The sequence below is a fragment of the Anomaloglossus baeobatrachus genome, chromosome 6, assembly GCF_048569485.1.
Source record: "Anomaloglossus baeobatrachus isolate aAnoBae1 chromosome 6, aAnoBae1.hap1, whole genome shotgun sequence".
NCBI lineage: Eukaryota > Metazoa > Chordata > Amphibia > Anura > Aromobatidae > Anomaloglossus > Anomaloglossus baeobatrachus.
The window spans coordinates 98,376,516-98,394,365 of NC_134358.1; positions in this window are offsets into that span (position 1 = coordinate 98,376,516).

The window sequence follows — 17,850 nt, forward strand, 5'->3', positions numbered from 1 at the left end:
GTCATGTGATTCATTTAATTGTGAGTAACTAAACACCCCCTGGTACGTCCGGGCCCGCAGGCCCTTGCCATCGCCATACCCTGAACAGAGACACTGGGTCCCGGGGCAACCATCCCTACCCACGGAGGGGCTAACATACAGCTTCCACTACATCTCCCCCGGGTGTCCCACAACAGCAGCGGTGGTGTCCCACTTCCCCACACACCGTGGGTGACATCACGAACTGAATACGGCCAAGGTCGTACAACTACGTCCCCCTTTTCATTTGGCATGTCCGCGTGGCCCACGGGTCCGGAGGATCCCTCGAGCCACACAGCAGGTCTGGATCTGAGCAGCCCGGCTGCTACAGGCGTGGGGATGGCACAATAACATTACAGGGCCTCCGATGGTGGCAGGAAAGTGCGTGTTACCTGCTGCAGTGCTTTAAATCGTGCTGTTACATTTTGACAGTGCGATCTAAGGGGTTAACAGGCACGGGTGGATCACGGATCCACCTGTGCCTGATAGCCACACATGTCTGCTGTACAAATCAGCAGACATGTGCAAGACTCACCACTGTCTCACTGCAGCAGCTGGAAGGGATTATACTGAATTATACTAAGTATGTCCAATCTTGGCAAGAGGTTAATGAATATAAAGAAGTTACTTTTTGGAACAATATATGCACAACTTCAATTATAAAAAGTAGGGAGGCTATGTAAAATGTAAAGAAGTCAAAAATGCAATGATTTGGAAATCTCTTACAGCCATGTTACTAACAACGGAACATAAAACGCAGATCATATGTTGAAAATTGGACGTTTTTTTAATTTTGTTTGATAAGAAAAAATATATACCTTATTTTAAAGTTGAAGGCAACAACACATCTCAAAAACGTTGGGACAACTTGGGATGACAAGACTCTGGCAAGTAAGTAGTACTAATAAAAAAAACACTTGAATGTCAAATTTAAATTAAGTCCCATGATGGTGTATAAAAAGAGGATGTTAAAGAGGCAGAGTCTTTCCGAAGCAAAGATAATCAGAGGGTCATAAACAACTGTGTTTAAAAATTGTGGAACATGTTCAGAAAATTGTTCATCAACTTAAATTTGAAAATATTTTTAATATCCACCATTTGCATTACATAATAATGACTGTTCTGCTGGGATTTGTGAATAAAATATGTCTGTAAGAAACTTGCAATTAATTGCATTCTTGTTTTCTGTACATTTTAGGCTATGTGTGCACTAGAAAATGCCTATTTTTTTAAGGAAAAACTGGACCCTCTGAAAGAATCCCGCACCCGCGGTAAAAACTATGGTAAAATCGCACCCATTTTGCCGTGATTTACCGTGGTTTTACCACGGTTTTCCACGGATTTACCGCAAGTTGGTCTTCGCAGATTTTTACCATTATCTATGGCAAAAAACGCAGGTACCTGTGGAAAAGAAGTGACATACTCATTAATTCCGCAGCAAAAAATCCGCGGGTAAATCCGCAGGTATAAAAAAACGTAGTGTGCGCACAGCATTTTTTAAAACCCATAGGTTTTGCAGGGGAATTGACTGCAGCAATGTTAGACACATTTTCTGCAGCATATCCGCGGCAAATCCGTGGCAAAATCCGTGGTAAATCCGCAGCGTGCGCACAGGGCCTTAAACAGCACTCCATCTTTTTTTGGAATTTGGGTTGTACTTTTTGGTTGTAGTCAAACACTGAATGACCACTTTGTTAGAGACACTTGACCTTTCACTATTGTAGCTTCCATGTATAAAAATTAGGCATGGATCCCCAGAGTGTAGTATAAGATCTATAAGGCTATGTCCGCACTTTGCGTTCAATTTCCGCAGCGTGTAAATCACTGCCTGTGCGTCTCAGTACGCAGCCGAAAAGCTGCGTTCTGAGACGCATTCGGCAGAGCGCAAAGTGGGCACATTCCTGGAGAATTCATGCATTCTGGATGCTTTCTCTGCCATAGACAGAGTGGGAAAAGCATCAAGAACGCACATTTTTCACAGTGCGGTCCCACTCGGCTCTGCTGCATCCTCATAGACTTGCAGCAGAGCCGAGTGGGACCGCACTGTCACTGTCATGGCTGGTTGCGAGACAGAGCCGCGCGATCAGAATGAACTCGGATGAACTTCACCCGACTTCAATGTGATCGTGCGATCAGAATGAACTCGGATGAACTTCACCCGACTGTGCATGTGCCGTGGCTTGATTTGCGATCACACGTCAAGGACTCACCTATGATCGCAAATCCCCTGAGTGACTGCAGTGAGCCACGCGATCAGCTGTGCTTTCACTCAGGTTACTCGTGGCCACAGCTGCAGTCCTCCACCTGAGAGCGGTGGCCGCGAGTAACCTCAGTGACAGCACAGCTGATCGCATGACTCACTTCAGTTGCTGCATGGAGCTCACAGGAGCGGCGGCATTATACTGACGCTTCTGTCAGCTTCCGATGTAGCAGAGCTGGTAGCATCGTGCGACCTTGCGTGGATTACATCGGACCTGGAGGTGTTTTTGAGGGGTTAATAAAGTGGTGAAAGAGGTTGTTTTTTTGTCTTTCATTCCAAATAAAGAATATTTTGGAAGTGTGTGTTTATTTTCTTTAACTTACAGGTTAATCATGGAAGGTATCTCGGGGAGACGCCTGCCATGATTAACCTAGGACTTATTGGCAGCTATAGGCTGCCATTAACTCCTTATTACCCCATTTGCCACCGCACCAGGGCAATTCAGGATGAGCCGGTAAAGTCCCGGGACTGTCGCATCTAATGGATGCGGCAATTCCGGACAGCTGCTGGCTGATATTGTTAGGCTGGAAAACTCCCCATAACGTGGAGCTCCCCATCCTGAGAATACCAGCCTCCAGCCGTATGGCTTTACCCTGGCTGGTATCCAAATGGCGGGGTCCGTACGTCGTTTTTTTTCCCATTTATTTATTTATTTTTTTTACTGCTCGATATAGACACGCCCACTAGCAGCTGTGATTGGTTGCAGTGAGATGGCTGTCACTCAGTGTGGGGGCCTGCAACCAATCATAGGTGCCGGAGGGCGGGGAAGCAGGGAATACGTGATGGATTAATGAGCAGCCAGCATTTTCAAAAGAGAAGAAGCCGCCACAGTGTGAACGCCGTGCAGCGCCGCGCCGGTGATAGTGGATCGGTGAGTATGAGTGAAGGGGTGGGAGGGAGAGACTGACATGGACAGAGAGAGAGATGGAGACATAGCGATAAAGAGACACCGACCTACAGACTGACCAACAGAGAGAGAGAGACCTAAAGACCTGCCTTTGTTATGTTAAAAAAAACATGTGGATCGCAAAAATAATGCAAATGTAAATGCACTGCTTAACATTTTGGCAGCGATTTTCTAAAACTCATTGATTTCAATGGGTGTAGAACACAGCCAAAATGGCAAAAACAATTGACATATGCTGCTTCTTTGAACGCAGAGTTTTTGCCCAAAATTATGCAAATTAAATGCAGCGTTTTGAACAGCAAAGTGCGGGCAGGAAATCCCCATTTCCCATAGACTTTGCTTGAAAATCAAAACGCATGGATTTTGGCATGAAAACGCTGCAGTTAAAAATGCTGGGAGTGGGTTACTTTCAGCTTGAATCCATCATAAAATAGGAAAACAAGCTTTTCTGAGTGACTTTGAGTGAGGAATGGGAACAAGTGCTAGACTAGCCAGGGACAATGTTTTTAAGACAATTAATCTTGTGAGAGTTTTATTGTACAATGATGAGGAGAGTAGACCAAGAATTTACTTATTTATTTGTCAAACCTGTATGCCACCCCTCTCCAAAAACTCAGAGAGGTTCACAACATATAAATGCAAAGTACAAAGTTTATTCCCTATCTGTATGTTTTTGGAGTATGGGAGGAAACCGGAGTACCCAGAGGAAAGCAGATGTTGTCCTTGGTGGGAATTGAACCCAGGACCCCAGCGCTGCAGGACTTTAGTGCTAACCACTGAGCCACCATGCTACTCAAGAACACTGTGATTAAAGAAACACATCCAGTAAAAATGAATCCTGTGGACAAAACTTATTAACTTATCAATAAAAAGAGTGATGCCAATATTCATGCTGCCTAGAGTTGACTATATTACCACTACCAGTGCACATACCAGTACCATAGCTTGCAGAACCAGCATCACAGATAATCATTTGGATAGGGCAGCACAGTGGCTCAGTGGTTAGCACTGCAGTCTTGCTACACTAGGGTCCTGGGTTCAAATCCAACCAAGGACACGTCTATAAGGAGTTTGTATGTTCTCCCCATGTTTCTGTGGGTTTCCTTTAGGTTCTCGCATTTCCTCCTACACTCCAAAGACATAATGATAAAGAATTTAGATTGTGAGCCCCTATGGGGACAGTGTTGCTGATGTATGTAAAGCGCTGGGGAATTAATGGTGCTTTATAAGTGAATGAATGTTATTAGTATTTACCACAAACAAAATACAAATAATCTTTAAAAAATATGGAGACTATATATTGCTATTGTTTATATTTTAAAATAAAGCTCATGTTTCAGGGACTCAACTGTAGAGATGAGCCACCCCCTGGCGTTCAAGTTCAGTTCGTCGAACGGAGGCTCCGTTCGTCGAACGGAGGCTCCGTTCGTCGAACGGAGGCTCCGTTCGTCGAACGGAGGCTCCGTTCGAGGAACCATTCGAACCCCATTGAAAACAATGACAGGCAAACACAAACACATAAAAACACATAGAAAACACCTTCAAAGGTGTCCAAAAGGTGACAAACAACTCCCAATACACCACAAACACATGGGAAAGTGACAAGGACATATACTCATGTGAAAACAAAAGAGCTGGATGAGGAAAAAGAGGATGAGACTCAGATATTGGAGTATCTGCAAGTGAACATCGATGCCATTACTGTGAAACTTGAGCCTTGCTCATTTTGGGCTTCCAATCTGGCTAAGTTGCCAGAGCTCGCCACTTACGCCTTGGGGATCTTGTCATGTCCCGCAGCCAGCATTCTCTCGGAACGTGTCTTTAGTGCTGCTGGGTGTGTGCTGACAGATAAGCGCACGCGTCTCTCCAGTGAAAATGTGGACATGATCACAGATGACTTTTCTACCCTTGTGTCATCCAGGGGAGGCGAAAGGCTGGTGTATTTTTGAGAGTGCTTCATGCAAAGCATCTTTTTAAGTTTGCAAATGGGGAACAACTGATGCCAATGAAGTGGTGTGTGTGTGGCCCAATTTTTGGAAACGAGGGAGACTGTGGTTGGAGTCCCCTTTCTGTGTTTTACATGATTTTAGAAGGGCATGACATGGCTTAGAGGTTGACTTTCAACATCTGCAAACTGTTGGCTACAGAAATGCTGCCCTTTCAACCTTTGGACCAGAGGATTTTCGAGACCTTATGCCCATCGCAGTGCCCCAAGAGCAGATGCCCAGTCGCCACTCCTTCTCCAAGAAAGGCGTGTCTGCGCTACACCAGCATGTCGCACACAACATCACCGCTTCCTTGAGAAACTCTGTGTGTGACAGGGTGCATTTCACCACAGATACTTGAACCAGTAATCATGGACAGGGGCGTTACATGTCGCTGACTGGGCACTGGGTAACTATGGTGAGAGAAGGAGAAGGGTCTGTTGTACAAGTCTTGCCATCCCTACGAGTTGTGTGTCAATCGTTCCTCTGTATGTAGAAGTTCCTACACTGCTTCTGCCTCCTCAACCTCGTCTAGGTCCTCAACCTCCGCTCAAAACCTGTCTGGTAAGGCCAAACACGTTGCAACTGTGCACAAGGAATCCCGCACACCTCCTTACTATGCTGGCAGCAGAGCTCAACGCCATCAGGCGGTCAAATCTTTACTTTGAAATGTATGGGAAATGTAAGTCACACCACGGAGGAGTTGTGGACGGTTAGCTCTGGAGACCGAGTTTCATCAATGGTTGTCTCCACTCAACCAGCAGCCAGGGAAGGCCGTGTGCGACAATGATGCACACCTGGGTGCGGCCCTTCGCCAGGACAATGTGACACACGTGCCTTGTATGGCTCACGTGTTGAACCTGGTTGTCCAGCAATTTTTAAACCACTATCTCGGCCTACATGGCCTTCTGCAGAGGGCATGGTGAAATGCCTGCCTGGATTAACACACTCATATGGGCTGTAAAGGATAGCCTAGAGGGAAGCCACTCAACAAGCTGCACCCCTGGAACGCTGAAACCCTTTAACCCCTATACAGGGATTTGTAATTACACAGGGCCCAAGGTGATCAATAGCTGTGGAAGACTGCAGTCTGAGAGAGTAGTAGTCAGGCAGGGTAAAACCATGAATTAAGTAACAGGAACAGAATCGGATGGCCAGTACGTAATCGGAAAACAAGCAAAGGTCTAATGCGGATCGGGCAACAAGATACATAAACATCAGGCAGGAGATGTAGTCAGGAAACAAGCGATAGTCAGCACACAAAATCACAAAACAGAACTGGGCGGAACAGGAACCAGAAGTTCAGAACTATGTCTGGCAGTGGTCAGTAGACAAGAGGGGCCTAAAAAAGGGTGTGGTGTCTTCCCATTGGTTGTAGCTGAATGATGTTACTTCAGCTGTGAGACAACAATCCCCTACAGTCAGCCATTGGTACTGCAGATCTCAAGGTAACCCTGCCCAGTGGCTGTGCAGAACTTGCGGCCACCGGCGCCGCTGTCATCGACTCCTCTCCCATCAACAGCACTACCTACGAAAGGAATGTCGCGGGCGGAGGAGGGGACGCTGCACTCTCCCACTGCTCGGGTCCGGCCGCTGCTGCTGCGGCTGCTGCTGCTCGGTAGTGGCTCGAGCGGTGGGCCGGATCCCGGGGACTCGAGCGGCGCTCCTCGCCCGTGAATGAAAAGGGTGGGGATTGATTGTGGGGATTGGATATTGTCCGTGATGCCACCCACGGTTGTGGTGAGATTGGTGACACCACCGCTGCTCTGAACGGGGATCCCGGGAGCGATAACGGGGAGCAGCCTGGATGTTAGTTCTCCCCTCCGTGGGTAGGGGGTTGGTTGTCCCATAGCCCGGTGAGGTGGTAGGGATGGATGGCAGGCGGGCTACGGGGCCTGGTGAGGTGCAGGGTCGCGGGGGCAGCGCTGTGCCGCACGGCACTGTGGTACTCACTCAGCCAATGATGAAGACATAGTTCTTGGTAAAACACACGGCTGGATGGACGGGTCCCACAGACGGCTGCGGTGTTTCTCTTCCCGGCAGGTTGATGGTGTCTGCCTTTCCCTGCACCTGTGTAGTGTAACGGTTCCAGTGGATTCCAACCGGTAACCCGCTCCCCCAGCTTGGATGGGTGCTGATGGAGCCCCTTTTGCCCGCAGGCTCTGTCCCTGGGAACTTTAGCCTTGGCGGTGACTGTGTTTCCCTCTCTCGGTTGGACGGTTGCCTTCTGACGGGACTTGGCTGCTGAGAAACCCAGGAGGTTCCCTTAGCTAACGGATTTGGCAAATTCACGGCGACTCCTAGACTTGTCGGGGTCCGTAAGCCCCTGCCGGATGGTGCTGGCTTCTCTTTGCGTACCGGTCCGGTACCGCCGGGCCACCGCCCGTCCACGGTCCTTACGGTTAGCTCCAATAGGCCACTCCTGCAGGCGGTCACCACCATCTGCCAACCTTGCTGATCTATCCGGGCCACACACTCGGACCAACTTCAGTCTGCTCCACTACCACTTTACTTCCTCTCACTTTCTCCTCCACAACTAATCTGTCTACTTTTCCCGCCTCCAGGACTGTGAACTCCTTGCTGGGCGGGGCCAACCGCCTGGCCCACCCCCTGGTGTGAACATCAGCCCCTGGAGGAAGGCAACAAGGGTTTTTGTCTGACTTCGGTGTGCCTGACCGGGAGTGTGGGGTGTGTTGGTGTTGCTCTCTGTGGCCCCTGGCTTGTCCAGGGCCCCACAGTCCCCCTTAGTTAAATGCAGACCGTCCGCGGGCTGCCCGTCCATCACCGGTTTTATTTTCACAAACTGAAAAAAATATGAAAACGGTAAAACATATTACAAACATAACAACATGTTCCCACATCGGGAGGTACTCTTACTTAAAATGTTGCAACGGTAACGGCTTCCGCTCTCTCCCACCCAAGTAACCTGGCCCTGATGCTGCCCCTAAGCAAACAGCAATGAACAGTGTGAAATATTCATATTAATAAATATCTCGTCAGAACATTCATGGATATTAATTTATGAAGGACATTCGCTAAGGCAAGTAGTAGAGAGAAAGAAGAGGCGAACAACGTCCAATATCATCAAGTAAATAATTTATTCAATAATATTTTATATATCAAAGGTAGATTTAAATGGAACAGTGAATGGATATACATGGTATGGAAGAAATAGCGGTGAATCGTAAATATAAATATATAAATATCCATTCACTGTTCCATTTAAATCTACCTTTGATATATAAAATATTATTGAATAAATTATTTACTTGATGATATTGGACGTTGTTCGCCTCTTCTTTCTCCCTAAGCAAACAGGCAGCACCCCTTGACCCCAGTCCAGCACAAGTTACCCGAGCGGGTTCTGTCCTTTTCAGGGGACCACGTCCATGGGGAACCCCTGAAACCCCCAGAGGATTGCCACCGGTTGCGGTAGTGGCGGGTCTGGGCCATCTCTTCCCTCCAGGCCCATCCTCCAAATCAGCCTCTCCGGAGGCGGTAACGGTATCAAGCCAACAAACAATATATTTATTTACACGCCACTAAATTTGTGGTTGCCCTGCCAGTTCTCGGGCTTGTCCGTAGCAGTTTCTACGTCTTGGTAAAGGGGGTCCCAACGGGGACCAGTTGCCGGCAACGACCGGTTTCAATCACTTTGTCAATCAGGTCACTTCTCATCAATCATTTACTTATCATTCAAACTTTCAAAAACTTTAAACGATTACTGGTGGTCCCAACGGGGACAACTGCAGCGGGCTCCGCTGCCATCACTGGGATTCTTCGGTGCAGGCTGGGGGAGGGGACGTGGTGGACACCCGGGCTTCTTGGCTGCCCCTCAACTTTTCATCCAACGCAAACCACCCCCTCTCCCTACAGTGTCGGGTATACTGCACCAGGTCTCCTGGCATCAGATTGCGGCCTGGATGTTCCTCCGGCAGGTGGGCATTAACATCCCGCCAGGCTATAAAGACTTCGGCCTTCAGGCCCGGCTCGTATATAAAGCCATAGCCCCGGCGGATATCAAACCGCCTCACCTGCCCTTCATACAGGGGGCCCCGGACACGGAAAGGTCGCTTGGCGGAGGCTCTCTTTCTCCCGGATCGTATGGGCCACCAACTCCACCTTCTTCCTCTCTCTTTCCGCGATCTCCTGGCCCAGCGGCGTTGGCTCCCTGTCCCAGTACGGGACTGCTGCAAGCTCCGTCGCACAGGTCGGGCCCCGCGAGACCTTCTGGACACTGCCCACCACTGGCAGTCTGGGTGGAAGGTCCCGCGGTGACTTGGCCTGGGGTGCTGCCCTGCAGTGGCAACCCGGCGCAACCTCAGCCGAGGTGTGGGGGATGCGCATAGGGGTCCTCTTCCGCCGGGCCTCTTGCACGGAGCGGCTTGTCGGCTCCGGCTCGGGGGGAGTCTCCGCAGATGCCTCCGGTTCGGGCTTCGGCACCTTCCAGGGTAACATCTCTGGTCGATCACGGGCTCCGACTGCAGGTTGATCTGCCGGGGTGGACATGCGGGGTACCGCTACCGGTTGTGGGGGTAGCGGGCCTAGTGACGGGGGCACGGCGGCCGGTATGGATAGCGGGAGAGGTAGCTGGGCGAGCGGGCGTGGACCGGGTCCCTCGGCCGCGATGACCGACCCACTAGGGGCACAGGGGCGTGGGTCACTCACCATCCCTTCCGAGGCTCCCTCTTCCTTGCGTCTCCGCACGGTCGCTACAACCTCCGCCATGTCGGCCTTCCACTCCTCCAAGAGGACCTGCATCTTGACCTGCAGTCATTGTTGGAGCTGCGCGGTCCGGATCTCCACCCACGCCGCGGTTCCAGGCGCGGGGCCTACGATGCCGCGGGACGGCATGTACATGGCTCCAGCAGCCTCTTCCAGGAACCAGCAAGATGGCCGCAGGGTCCTGGCGTCCCTGCTTTTATAGCCGCGGGCTACATGCGGCCAGACGCCATCAGTCCCCCTTAGTCTCTTTCCGGCTCCTCCTCTACAGGGGCGGGGTTTTGGCCTTCGCGCCTCCACTACTCAAGGAGACGCTCGAGCGGGAATCTTCGCGCCCAAGATGGTGGCTTCTCAAATTTTCCGGCCGGACACCTCCGGCGGTAACAAGGCGCACCTCTACAGACGGCAGAGCGTTAGGATCCTGTTTGTGACGCCAAGTTGTCGCGGGCAGAGGAGGGGACGCTGCGCTCTCCCACTGCTCGGGTCCGGCCGCTGCTGCGGCTGCTGCTCGGTGGTGGCTCGAGCGGTGGGCCGGATCCCGGGGACTTGAGCGGCTCTCCTCGCCCGTGAGTGAAAAGGGTGGGGATTGATTGTGGGGATTGGATATTGTCCGTGATGCCACCCACGGTTGTGGTGAGATTGGTGACACCACCGCTGCTCTGGACGGGGATCCCGGGAGCGATGACAGGGAGCAGCCTGGATGTTAGTTCTCCCCTTCGTGGGTAGGGGGTTGGTTGTCCCGGGGCCCAGTGAGGTGGTAGGGAGGATGGCAGGCGGGCTACGGGGCCTGGTGAGGTGCAGGGTCGCGGGGGCAGCGCTGTGCCGCACGACACTGTGGTACTCACTCAGCCAATGATGAAGACACAGTTCTCGGTAAAACACACGGCTGGATGGACGGGTCCCACAGACGGCTGCGGTGTTTCTCTTCCTGGCAGGTTGATGGTGACTGCCTTTCCCTGCACCTGTGTAGTGTAACGGTTCCAGTGGATTCCCACCGGTAACCCGCTCCCCCAGCTTGGATGGGTGCTGACGGAGCCCCTTTTGCCCGCAGGCTCTGGCCCTGGGAACTTTAGCCTTGGCGGTGACTGTGTTTCCCTCTCTCAGTTGGACGGTTGCCTTCTGACGGGACTTGGCTGCTGGGAAACCCAGGAGATTCCCTTCGCTAACGGATTTGGCAAATTCACAGCGACTCCTAGCCTTGCCGGGGTCCGTAAGCCCCTGCCGGATGGTGCTGGCTTCTCTTTGCGTACCGGTCCGGTACCGCCGCTCCACCGCCCGTCCACGGTCCTTACGGTTAGCTCCAATAGGCCACTCCTGCAGACGGTCACCACCGTCTGCCAACCTTGCTGATCTGTCCGGGCCACACACCCGGACCAACTTCAGTCTGCTGCACTACCACTTTACTTCCTCTCACTTTCTCCTCCACAACTAATCTGTCTACTTTTCCCGCCTCCAGGACTGTGAACTCCTCGGTGGGCGGGGCCAACCACCTGGCCCACCCCATGGTGTGAACATCAGCCCCTGGAGGAAGGCAACAAGGGTTTTTGTCTGACTTCGGTGTGCCTGACCGGGAGTGTGGGGTGTGTTGTTGTTGCTCTCTGTGGCCCCTGGCTTGTCCAGGACGCCACAGGAACACAGTGTCACCTGGCGATCAGAGTACAAGTTGCTGGAGCGGACTCCGGTGGTGACGTAACAGCCGTGTGCGACAATGATGCAAACCTGGGTGCGGCCCTTCGCCAGGGCAATGCGAGACACGTGCCTTGTATGGCTGACGTGTTCAACCTGTTTGTCCAACAATTTTTAAACCACTATCCCGGCCTACATGGCCTTCTGCAGAGGGTACGCTCGCTATGTGCTCACTTCCACCATTCACACCCAGCAGATGAACAACTTGCATCGCTCCAGAAGTCTTTCGGTCTGCCTGTTCACCGCCTACAATGCGATTTGCCGACACACAGGAAGATGAATCTGCACATGTTGCAGCGCCTGTGGCAGCACCGGCGAGCCCTGCTGCAATGCGTTATGACTATGCAATACGTTAGCCTGGGCTAACGAGATCCAGAGGTGGGGCAGATCACGCTGCTGTAGTGGTCTCAGATCAAGTACCTATGCACCCTTCTTCACAGTTTACAAATGGCGACGAAGATGTTAAGCGCTGACGATGCCATTATCATTATGACAATTCCGGTCATCTACATGCTGGAGCACACTCTAAACATTATTCAGAGTCAGGTGGTGGAACAAGAGGAAGGGGAGGAAGTACAGTAGGAGTCATATGCGGAAGGGATAACAAGATCTACAAGGTTTACACATTCAGCAGCACCATTGGCGGCAGGCATGGGACGGTGGGGGAGAGGGATTAACAAGGGCGCATAGTATCAGCCAAACTGTTGAGGAAGGTGCAGGAGCCCAGGAAGAAATTGAGGACAAAACTGGCAATGGGCATGGAAGACTCAGTATATGAGGGAGAGCTTGATCACATTTCTGTTGTGCAAGGTTGGGGAAGAGGGCATAGGAAGGAAGCATGATTCTCACCTCTCCGCCACCAACACAGCAAAGACTTGGTCCTCCTGGATGCGCAATACACATGAACGCCTTCTTGCTGCACTACCTACAACATGACCCTCGGATTGTCTGAATTCGAAGGAATGCTGACTACTGGGTGGCCACACTCTTAGGTCCCCAGTACAAGACAAAATTTGGCAAAATAAGTCCTACCATAGAAAGGGACGCATGTATGCAGGAGTATCAGCAGAAGCTAGTATGCAATCTTAGATTGGCTTTTCCACTAAACACCTGTGCTGCACAGAGTGAATCTCAACGCTTTGTCCTGGCTAGGAGGAAATGGACTTTCACTTGTCCACATCCGAGGGACTGAGGGGTGGATGCTGTGCTGAGACGTCGTTGAGTAGCGGGTCCCTGCAGAGTTGCAAATTTGGTCATATACAAAATGAGTGGAGAAATGCCAGATGCTGGTGGAAAGGGGAACAGGTGTGTTAGAAAGGGGAAAAAAGTTTGTGTCCGTGGATTTGGTGGTTAAGCAACTGTAACATCTGCTGAAGAAACACCATCTTTTACGGGGGGCTGACAGATTTGGATAAGGTGGTATTCATCCCAATCGCCAGTCCACCATGCTCCTAGATGGAAATGGAGATGCTAGCAACCCGAAGGTTAGGCGGAGGATACTGAGCTGGGTGGCTCTGAAACAAATAGTAGCCTGAACCGAGTTAGACGACAATCGGATCTGGAGACTGGGAAACCTGTTAGCGTCACAGGGTCCAGACACCCACCTAGCCCAGGAACTCCCTGTTAACAACACAGGGGCCATTGGGTACGCTGTCCGTGTGTGTAGGGGGCACACCTGTGGACAACAGGTGCAGCAGCAGTCCAGTTAATGCCACTGTGCTGCAGTAGCAGGACTGGTAGGACAGGAACTGGTCGTTACCACCCTGCGTTACCAAGTGTGGTGGCATCCTGCACCGACGCCCTATCCCTGTCTACCTCTGGCCTAAAGCCGCAGTGGGTTGAACACATGTAGGTGTGCTCTGTCTGAGTATAATAGAAGACTGCGCACCTCTTTGTTGTCTACAGCCCATTTTCTAACCTGGGTCTGCCCCAACCCAGGATGGACCACAATGCACCTCCATGAGCCAAAAGCAGAGTGCCACGTCATTAGTGACATAACCAGCGGCCTATCAGGAACCGCCACTTCAATGATGACCTCATGGCAGGCACGCCCCAAAAACCTCACCAGTCATCGTCTGATGAACAATGATGAGGTGCCAAATCATAGGGGCGGGCCTCTGCGAGCCAGTCCGGAGTGGCCACATCATCAGGACACCTGATGCCCTCTGGACTATCATGGAATGACACCTCACGGACATGGCTATTGAGTTCCTTTATGGACCTAGCCTCTGATGCAGTAAGTGCCTGAGCATGCTCATTTGCCTGAAAACAGTCTCAGAAAAGAGACTATCAGCTTCTGCATTCTCTGTAGGCACAACACAGGACTTAGACACGGCACGGAGTCCAAGTACCTGTGCAAAGAGGCTTTTCGCACTAGGTGTGGGAGAATGTACAGTAGCACAAACTGAGGACTTAGCCTTAGGAATGGCACAGTCATGCTGAGCATGTTCACTAGGCGAAACACTGTACTTAGGCTGTGTCTGTGGTACATCGGCACATGCATGCACACTACCCGTCTCTCCACACTTAGACGTGGATGAGGAAGCAGCCAGCTGGACGACCCAAGGGACAGACAAAAATGGCAGCTGACGCCTGGGCGCAACTGTAACCGCAGCTGGCTGCTTGTGTCTACGGCGGCACCGATTCGTAACACCAACTACCAGCCAAAATAAGAGGTGTACGTCTTCCCTTGGATAATCTGATATGATCCCTTTTTTGAGGGACACGACCATCGCTACCAAATGTAGATGAGGCTACAAAAGAGCAGGTGCTTCAATGGATCTCCAGTGCTCCATCAAGTGGCCTCTCCTCCACCTCAACTTCAATATCTCAAATACTCCATTCCTCTGTGGCGTCAATCCAATTGCACTTGCTTCCAAACAACTCACAAGTTTCCACCAGCCCTGCTGAGTATGGGGTAACAGAGATGGTTGAGTCTGCAGAGCTGTTCAGTCACACAATAGCCTGGGAATCAGAGGTCTGCTCCAAAGTTGCTGTGAGTACAGACAACGAAATGATTTGCACTGCCCAGAAGCTTTGCAAGTCAGATCCAGGACCCGATGAAGAAGGTGCTGATCATAATGTACACCCTCATTCCCAAACTGTAAATCATCCTGGTGGAGACAATGGGGAACATGCTGAGGAGACTAAGATACCTGATTGGAATGACAACTTTATTATTCGGTCAGATCAGGAAGAGGTTTGCTCGGAGGAGTCAGGACAAGGGGAGTGAAAACACACAGGGTGATGAGGTTGGAGACCCCACTTTTTTTCAAACCAAAGTCAGCCAGTCGATGAGGCCAGCAGAGGAGGTGGAGGAGGATGCTACTGGCGACGAGGTTACGTTGCGTCTTCCTGGACAGAGAAAAAGTACTGGAAGCACGTCAACAACTGAATCCTCAGCCACAACTCTGCCTCTGAGCAGAAGTCGTGGTGGCTCTACAGGTCGCATGGGCTGTAAGCCTTGCCTAGCCTGGGGCTTTTTTTTACATCACAAAAGTCATGTCATCTGTAAGATTTGTCACCATTCTCTAAGTAGAAGCCAAAAACTCACTACATTGAGTACTTTGTCCATGAACTGTCACATGGATATGAAGTGATAGCGTGAGGGTGTATTGATGAGCTTTATCCACTGTGAATGCAACATGCTTACTTGCCGTTCATTGCATCCATTGTTGCAGACTACCCACAAGGGGCTGCTGTTTTTTGCATCTGCCTTTGACTGTTTGGTCACTATAGCAATAGAAAAACGGTCTTCGGCTGTGGACTTGGAGAGCAGAGGAGGTGCTGTCTGTGAAATGAAGGAAAAGCTAAAGGTGTGCATTACAGCAAGGAGCCACCGCGGAAACACTTTGGGGAATTGTGAGGGGACTCGTGTTAGAGTTTGGTGAGGAGGAACGTAACGCCTGTGAGCAGCATCCTGTGCCGGAGACCAACATTCTTCCGGTGTTGTCTATTTTGTTTACCAGGAGAGGATCGTAAACTCTGTATTGATGGCAACTGGACACCACACTATCCGGCTACGGTAGGCTGGGACCAGACAGTAATGCGTGCACGCAACACTTTGTTTTCTTGGCAAAACACATATCTGTTCTGGTTAGGCCGACTATATAGACAATAAGACTTGATGCCTCTGCTCTGTCAATTTGTCAGTTACAGTTAAAATCATAGAGGGACAGCGGCACATGTTTGCATTGACTGTTGCTTTACAAGATTTCCAGGACTGTGTTGCTGAGCTGTGTGATTTGCCTTCACACTGTTATCATCTGCCTTATCTGTGAGGCTTCAGCTAACAAGGGTATTCAGGGGGGGTAATCGGTTTTTGTCTATGTTTAGGTAGGTAAGTTGTAAACTCTTGTGATGCGACACTGGTAAATCATGTTCGCACACACACACAATTACTCCTGCTACACAGAGGGATTACCAGGTAGTAGGCAACTGTTTAGACAGTCCTTTGGTTAGGCAAAGTTGGCAAGCAGGGGGTATAAATCGCCATTACAAGTGTCGCAGCATAGGGGTGTAGGCTTTTGAAATTGTGAATAGATTCTTCTATTCTTTCAGTTTTATGCATTGTTCTTATTGTTTGTTTTTGGAAAGTTAAACAATCATTTATCAACCCAACTGCCTAGAGTCCTTTTCCTAGTGTGTGGTTTTTCTGTATACTGGGGAGCCCACCCTGTACACTACTTTAAATTAATCATAAGTTGCAATGGGAAGTTCACTGTGCTACAATGCGACTTAGCTGGGGCCTGTGCAAGCACCGTCTGCCCCATCAAGTGCATCTGCGTGCTCTTCATCCTCTGTGACTGTGGGGACAGCAGTCACACACGTTTTTTGACGCTGACCTTCCACCCCTTTACCCGCTACAGGCAGTGTGATTGGCAGGTCGTCAGTTGTTTTTGAAGTGGAAACAGCTGCTGGTGTTGAGCTCTCTCAGACATCAAGAGAATCACCTTTGGATGAAGGAAACATTATATCCACGCCTGCACCGTCGTCACAGATTGCCTGGACTACCTGCAGTTAAAAATTGCGTTGCAGAAATGGAGAGGAGTGTAGAATGCACATGTGGTGCTCCTTGCTTGACAGGACAGGAACCCTAAGGTAGTATCCCTGACAATTTTACTATGCCCCTAAAATTGTCAGCACTTCTTGAAATTAAAATTGCATAGCAAAAATGGGCAGGTGTGTAGAATGCAGAGGTGGTATACCTTGTTTGGCACCAGAGGAACACTAAGTTAGTATCCCAGACACTTTTAGTATGCCACTAAGTGTCAGCACTGTTTGCTTTAAAAATTGTGTAGCAAAAATGGGCAGGTGTGTAGAATGCAGAGGTGGTGTACCTTGCGTGGCACCAGAGGAACCGTAAGTTAGTATCCCAGACACTTTTAGTATGCCACTAAGGCTGGGGCCACACGGGCACTACTGCGATCCCCTTGCATGAGACTCGGCTCGTGCTGGCAGTACAGCAGAGCCGAGTCTCATGCTTGTGTCCTTGCAACTGAGGTCCGTTCGTGCGAGCAGACCTCAGCTGCGGGGGGCGGGCCGGCACTCAGGAGGGGAGGGAGGGATTTCTCTCCCTCTCTCCTGCGTAGTCAGCTATAGCCATTCTCGCATTGCACTGGCAGTACACCGGTGTACCGCGAGTGCAGTGCGATTTTTCTCTCGCCCCATTCACTTGAATGGGTGCGAGAGAAAGAGTCTCGGATTACAATCGCAGCATGCTGCGATTGTTTTCTCAGTCCGATTAGGGCTGAGAAAATAATCGCCCATGTGTGCTGACACACAGGCTAGAATTGGTCCGAGGGGAATGCGATGTTTTATCGCACTCCACTCGCACCGATTTTCTCGCCGTGTGGCTTAGCCCTAAGTGTCAGCACTGTTTGCTATAAAAATTGCGTAGCAAAAATGGGCAGGTGTGTAGAATGCAGAGGTGCTGTAGGTAGCCGGACAGCAAAGGAAGCCTTAGTTTCTATCCCTGCCAATGAAAAAATACAGCAAGGAATTGCCTGAGCTGATGTTGCCAGACGCTGTTATCTAAAGCCCTGTACAGCGTTGGCACTGTCCTGCCTAGCAACAATGCCTATGAACGGCTGTAATGCAGCCCTGAAAGGGGCTGAAATTAGAAGTAGTCCATAATCCCTAAAGCGCTGTCTAGATTGTACTGTATGTCTATAGCGCACACAGCAGCAGCAGCGGGAGCAGTGACTGTTACCCACCCGCAGCAGAGAGATAATGACGGCAACGGGGAAAATGGCCATGTCTTATAGGGCAAG